We start from the raw sequence: 7,442 nt of genomic DNA on the forward strand, positions 1-7,442 counted from the left end.
CTCACATTGGGTGCCTTTTTCAGCCACTCTTGCTTTAGCACTTCTCCTTTATGGGGTGAAGGTGCTGATTCTGGGAGGGGGCAGATAACATATTGAGAAGAATGGAACCAGGTCAGACTTGACCCTCAAGGCTTTTTCTTCAGCACCTGGGGATCCGTCCCTTCCTTCAATAAGGCAGTATTGGTCACTGAGTGCAGAACTTTTGACTCACACCTGGCTCTGGCTTTATCCCCTCTGTCTCCAGCTCTGGCTCCCACCAAGGTAATGACTGCCATTATACCCTGGGGAGGGACTTGAATCATGCTCATTTCAGATCAGGGTCTCCCACCAAAACCCTTGGGCATACAGAGACTGTAAAGGGACACACAAAATACAAGGAGACTCTTTTGACTCTTCCAAAATCAATATAGATAGGTGTTTCATTTAATTTCATAGAGAAAGAGAAAGTTAAGCAAAATGAGATGCTAAACAAAAGAACAAGGGAAAAAAGAAAAAAAAGCCAAGAAAACACAAATAATTTACCATATAAGAATTCAAAGCATTAGTAATAAGAATATTAACTGAACAAGGGAAAAGAGTAGGTGAACATATTAATAAGAAATTAGAAATTATAAAGAAGAACCAGACCTAAGGAAACCAAAATGTAAAATACAATAGAAGAAATTAACATCAGACTAGGTGATATAGAAGAAGGCCAAAATTATCTGAAGGGTAGACTAATGGAAAACATCTAATCAGAACAATAGCAACAAGAGCAAATTTTAAAAATGATGATAATTTAAGGGTCTTCTAAGACAACATGAAACATGTAAACAATTGCATTTTATGGGTCTTAGAAGGAGAGGAAAGAGAGAAGAGTCAAATATGTATCTGGTGAATTATGGCTGAAAATTTCTCAAAACTAAAGAAGGAATTAGATATCCAGCTGCAGGAATCACAGAGAGTCCAGAGCAAGGTGAAACCATAGAGAATCACGCTAAGACATATCATAATTAACATGGCACAATTAAAGATGGAGAATTCTAAAGGCAGCACGAGAAAAATTAAGATTCACATACAAAGTAATGTAAGGCTAAAAACTGACTTTTGCGGAAACTTTTCAAGTCAGAAGGGAATGGCATGATATATTTATGATGCTAAAAAGGAAAAGCCTACAACCTCAGCTATTCTATCCAGCAAGCTTATCTTTCAGAATTGGAGAAAGAAAGAACTTCTTAGACAAGAAAAATCAAGCTGGAGTTCATCAATATTAAATCAATCCTGAAAGAAATATTGAAAGATTTCCTCTAAGTGGAAAAGAAAAGGCTACAACAAAATGTAATAATTTATAGGAAAGGAAAAAAAATCCCACTAATAAAGGAATATATACAGTAAAGGATGTGAATCAACCACTCAAAGAGGATAGTATGGAGATTAAATGAAAATGTAACATCTATCTTAATTGAAAAAAAAAAGTTAAGAGATGAAGATATAAAATAAGACAAAGACACAGGTACAGGAAGTAAAAAAAAATGTAGATCTTTTAGAATATGTTTGAACTCAAATGACTACCAATTTTACCTAAGTAGACACAGTTATCAGTCAACTATATGAACAGCCTGGTAACAGCAAATCAGAAAACTGAAATAGATAAGAAAAACTATAGAGAAAGGAATACAAGCATAATACTAAAGGAAACCATCAAACCACAAGGGAAGAAACTAAAAGAAGGAAAAAAAAAGAAAAGAAAAGAATTGAAACAAAAACAAGCAGAAAACAAGTAATGGTGGTAAGTATATAGCCATCAGGAATCACTTTCAATGTCAATGGACAAAATGCTTCATTTATCCAAAAGACATAGGGTGGCTGACTGAATAAAAAACCGACAAATAAAACCCATCTATATGTTGTTTACAAGAGATTCACTTCAAAGCTGAAGGTACAGATTCAAAGTGAGGTGATGAAAATATCTACTTAATGCAAATGGAAATGATAAGAAAGCTGAGGTAGCAATATTCATCAGACAAAACAAACTTTAAAACAAAGTCTGTAACAAAAGCCAAAAAAGACATTCAGTTCACTTCAGTTCAGTCGCTCAGTCGTGTCTGACTCTTTGCAACCCCATGAATTGCAGCACGCCAGGCCTCCCTGTCCATCACCAACTCCCGGAGTTCATTCAGACTCACATCCATCGAGTCAGTGATGCCATCCAGCCATCTCATCCTCTGTCGTCCCCTTCTCCTCCTGCCCTCAATCCCTCCCAGCATCAGAATCTTTTCCAATGAGTCAACTCTTCACATGAGGTGGCCAAAGTACTGGAGCCTCAGCTTTAGCATCATTCCTTCCAAAGAAATCCCAGGGCTGATCTCCTTCAGAATGGACTGGTTGGATCTCCTTGCAGTCCAAGAGACTCTCAAGAGTCTTCTCCAACACCACAGTTCAAAAGCATTAATTCTTCAGCGCTCAGTCTTCTTCACAGTCCAACTCTCACATCCATACATGACTACTGGAAAAACCATAGCCTTGACTAGACGGACCTTAGTCAGCAAAGTAATGTCTCTACTTTTCAATATACTATCTAGGTTGGTCATAACTTTTCTTTCAAGGAGTAAGCGTCTTAATTTCATGGCTGCAGTCACCATCTGAAGTGATTTTGGAGCCCCCAAAAGATAAAGTCTGACACTGTTTCCACTGTTTCCCCATCTATTTGCCATGAAGTGATGGGACCAGATGCCATGATCTTCGTTTTCTGAATGTTGAGCTTTAAGCCAACCTTTTCACTCTCCTCTTTCACTTTCTTCAAGAGGCTTTTTAGTTCCTCTTCACTTTCTGCCATAAGGGTGGTGTCATCTACATATCTAAGCTTATTGATATTTCTCCCAGCAATCTTGATTCCAGCTTGTGTTTCTTCCAGTCCAGCGTTTCTCATGATGTACTCTGCATAGAAGTTAAATAAGCAGGGTGACAATATACAGCCTTGACTCACTCCTTTCCTATTTGAAACCAGTCTGTTGTTCCATGAAGAGGATACAATGTTTATTAACATACATGAACCTAATATAAGAGCACCTACATATATAAAGCAAATTTTAACAGACAGAAAGAGATAAATTGACTGTAATACAGTCATAGTAGGGGACTTTAGCATTCCAGTTACATCAATGGGCAGATCATCCAAACAGAAAATGTAGATAGCTATCTACAGGGCATTCTATCCAAAACCAGAAGAATACACATTCTTTTCAGATGTAGCTGGAACTTTCTCTAGATAACATGCTAGGCAATAAAAAAAGTCTCAGCAAATTTAACAGGATAGAAATTATATCAAGCATTCTTTTGAACCACAACAGTATGAAACTGGAAATCAATCATGGGAAGACAAATGGGGAAAACACAAGTATGTGGAAACTAAACTACATATACTGAAAGAAAAAAAAAAGAATCAATGGAGAAATCAAAGAGGAAATCACTAAATATCTTTAGATGAATATAAAAACACAACTTTTAGAATTCAATGGGATGCAGCAAAGACAGTATAAAAGAGTTTATAGCAATATAAAAGCAACTTCAAGAAACGAGAAATCTTAAACAACCTAATATATCATCTAAAACAATTAGAAAAAGAAAAATGCCTGAAGTCAGCAGAAGGTAGGAAATAATAAAGATCAGAGAGGAAATAAATAAAACAGAGCCCCCCACCCCACATCCGCCAGGAGGGAAAAAAGTACAAAAAATAAATGAAATCAAGAACTATTTTTTTAAAGATAAGCAAAATTGGTAAGTCAATGCCACAGAGATATAGAAATTCATAATACTCAGTTAAGTTGCTCAGTCGTGTCCGACTCTTTGCAGCCCCATGAATCGCAGCACGCCAGGCCTCCCTGTCCATCACCAACTCCCGGAGTTCACTCAAACTCACATCCATCAAGTTGGTGATGCCATCCAGCCATCTCATCCTCTGTCAACCCCTTCTCCTCCTGCCCTCAATCTCTCCCAACATCAGGGTCTTTTCCAATGAGTCAACTCTTTGCATGAGGTGGCCAAAGTATTTGAGTTTCAGCTTTAGCATCAGTCCTTCCAATGAACACCCAGGGCTGATCTCCTTCAGAATGGACTGGTTGGATCTCCTTGCAGTCCAAGGGACTCTCAAAAGTCTTCTCCCACACCACAGGTCAAGAGCATCAATTCTTTGGCGCTCAGCTTTCTTCATAGTCCAACTCTCACATCCATGCATGACCACTAGAAAAACCATAGCCTTGACTAGTCGGACTTTTGTTGGCAAAGTAATGACTCTGCTTTTGAATATGCTATCTAGGTTGGTCATAACTCTCTTGCTTTTTTGATGATCCAGTGGATGTTGGCAATTTGATCTCTGGTTCCTCTGCCTTTTCTAAAACCAGCTTGAACATCTGGAAGTTCACAGTTCATATATTGCTGAAGCCTGCCTTGCAGAATTGTGAGCATTACTTTACTAGTGTGTGAGATGAGTGCAATTATGCAGTACTTTGAGCGTTGTTTTGCATTGCCTTTCTTTGGGATTGAAATGAAAACACCTTTTCCAGTCCTGTGGCCACAGCTGATTTTTTAAAAATTTCCGGCATATTGAGTGCAGCACTTTCATAGCATCATCTTCCAGGATTTGAAATAGCTCTATTGGAATTCCATCACCTCCATTAGCTTTGTTCCTAGTGATGCTTTCTTTCTTTTTTTTTTAAATTTTATTATTATTATTTTTATTATTATTATTATTATTATTTTTTACTTTGCAATACTGTATTGGTTTTGCCATACATTGACATGAATCCACCACGGGTGTACATGCATTCCCAAACATGAACCCCCCTCCCACCTCCCTCCCCTTATAAGGCCCACTTGACTTCACATTCCAGGATGTCTGGCTCTAGGTGAGTGATCACACCATCGTGGTTATCTGGGTCATGAATATCTTTTTTGTACAGCTCTTCTGTGTATTCTTGCCACCTCTTCTTAATATCTTCTGCTTCTGTTATGTCCATACCATTTCTGTCCTTAATCAAGCCCATCTTTGCATGAAATGTTCCCTTGGTATCTCTAATTTTCTTGAAGAGATCTCTAGTCTTTCCCATTCTGTTGTTTTCCTCTATTTCTTTGCATTGATCGCTGAGGAAGGCTTTCTTATTTCTCCTTGGTATTCTTTGGAACTCTGCATTCTGATGCTTATGTCTTTCCTTTTCTCCTTTGCTTTTCACTTCTCTTCTTTTCACAGCTATTTGTAAGGCCTCCCCAGACAGCCATTTTGCTTTTTTGCATTTCTTTTCCATGAGGATGGTCTTGATCCCTGTCTCCTGTACAAGGTCACGAACCTCCATCCATAGTTCATCAGGCACTCTACCTATCAGATCTAGTCCCTTAAATCTACTTCTTACTTCCACTGTATAATCATAAGGGGTTAGATTTAGGTCATACCTGAATGGTCTAGTGGTTTTCCCTGCTTTCTTCAATTTAAGTCTGTATTTGGCAATAAAGAATTCATGATCTCAGCCATAGTCAGCTCTGGGTCTTGTTTTCGTTGACTGTATAGAGCTTCTCCATCTTTGGCTGCAATGAATATAATCAACCTGATTTCAGTGTCAACCATCTGGGGATGTCCATGTGTAGTCTTCTCTTGTGTTGTTGGAAGAGGGTGTTTACTATGACCAGTGCATTCTCTTGGCAAAACTCTATGAGCCTTTGCCCTGCTTCATTCGGTACACCTCCAAGGCCTGTTTCTCCAGGTGTTTCTTGACTTCCTACTTTTGCATTCCAGTTCCCTATAATGAAAAGGACATCTTTTTTGGGAGTTAGTTCTAAAAGTTCTTGTAGGTCTTCATAGAACCGTTCAACTTCAGCTTCTTCAGCATTACTGGTTGGGGCATAGGCTTGGATTACTGTGCTTTGAATGGTTTGCCTTGGAAATGAACAGAGATCATTCTGTCGTTTTTGAGATTGCATCCAAGTACTGCATTTTGGACTCTTATGTTGACCATGGACTCTTTTTTTGATCATGGCTTCCCTGGTGGCTCAGAGGTTAAAGCGTCTGCCTCCAATGCGGGAGACCCGGGTTCGATCCCTGGGTTGGGAAGATCCCCTGGAGAAGGAAATGGCAATCCACTCCAGCACTCTTGCCTGGAAAATCCCATGGACAGAGAAGCCTGGTAAGTTACAGTCCATGGGGTCACAAAGAGTCGGACACATCTGAGCGTCTTCACCTCACCTCTTGTTGACCATGATGGCTATTTCATTTCTCCATTATATCAGTAGATATAATGGTCATCTGGGTTAAATTCACCCATTCCAGTCCATCGTAGTTCACTCATTCCTAGAATGTCCAGGATGTGACAATTTGATAGGGTCATTCTACCAAAGAAAAGTTAATAGCTATACTTATCAGACTATTCCAAAAAAACTAGGGAACACTCCCAATTTATTCTAGGAGGCTGACCATTACCACAACACAAAAAGCGTACTACAGGCCAATATCTATGATGAATACAGATACAGACATCTTCAACAAAATGTCAGCAAGCCAAGTCCAACAGTACATTAAAAGGATCTGAATACTTGTTCCTTGGAAGAAAAGTGATGGCAAACCTAGACAGTGTGTTCAAAAGCAGAGACATCACTTTGACAACAAAAGAAGTCTGTAGAATAAAAGCTATGTGTTTTCCAGTATGGGTGTGAAAGTTATACCGTAAAGAAGGTTAAGTGCCAAAGAATTGATGCTTTCAAATTGTGGTGCTGGAGAAGACTCTTTAGAGTCCCTTGGATAGCATGGAGATCAACCCAGTCTATCTTAAAGAAAATCAACCCTGAATATTCACTGAAAGGAGTGATGCTGAAGCTGAAACTCCAATACTTTGGCTACCTGATTGGAAGAGCTGACTCATTGGAAAAGACACTGATGCTGGGAAATATTGAGGGCAGCTGGAGAAGGGGGTGCCAGAAAATGAGATGATTGAATGGCAGTGCTGACTCAATGGACATGAATTTCAGCAAACTCCAGGAGATAGTGAAGGACAGGGAAACCTGGCATTCCACAGTCCATGGGGTTGCAAAGAGGCAAATGCGGTTTAACAACTGAAAAACAACACTATGTTCATGTGGGATATACTCCAAGGATGCAAGAATTAGTCAATATCTTTAGATCAGTCAATGTGATATGCCACATTAACATAGGAAAGAATAAAAAATCACATGATCTCAGTAGATGCAGGAAACTTGACAAAATTTAACATTCATGATAAAAAGTTTCAGCAAAGATGGCATAGAGGAAACATATCACCATAATAAAGGCTGTTTGTGACCACCCCACTAATATATTAAATTGTGAAAAGCTGAAAGCTTTTTCTATAAAACCAGGAACAAGACAAGAATGCCTACTCTCACTGCTTCTATTTAACAGTGTTGAAAATCCTAAACACAGCAATCAGATAACAAAAATAAAT

At 38.8% G+C, this 7,442-nt stretch overlaps 1 non-coding gene across 1 annotated transcript; it reads left to right on the forward strand.

Moving 5' to 3' along the window:
- Positions 1-6,007: 6,007 nt before the first annotated feature.
- Positions 6,008-6,079, forward strand: TRNAW-CCA (transfer RNA tryptophan (anticodon CCA)). Its single transcript has one exon. It is a non-coding gene; the product is annotated as a tRNA-Trp (tRNA).
- Positions 6,080-7,442: the final 1,363 nt, after the last annotated feature.

Source organism: Capricornis sumatraensis, chromosome 5 (genome assembly GCF_032405125.1).
Source record: "Capricornis sumatraensis isolate serow.1 chromosome 5, serow.2, whole genome shotgun sequence".
NCBI classification, from domain to species: domain Eukaryota; kingdom Metazoa; phylum Chordata; class Mammalia; order Artiodactyla; family Bovidae; genus Capricornis; species Capricornis sumatraensis.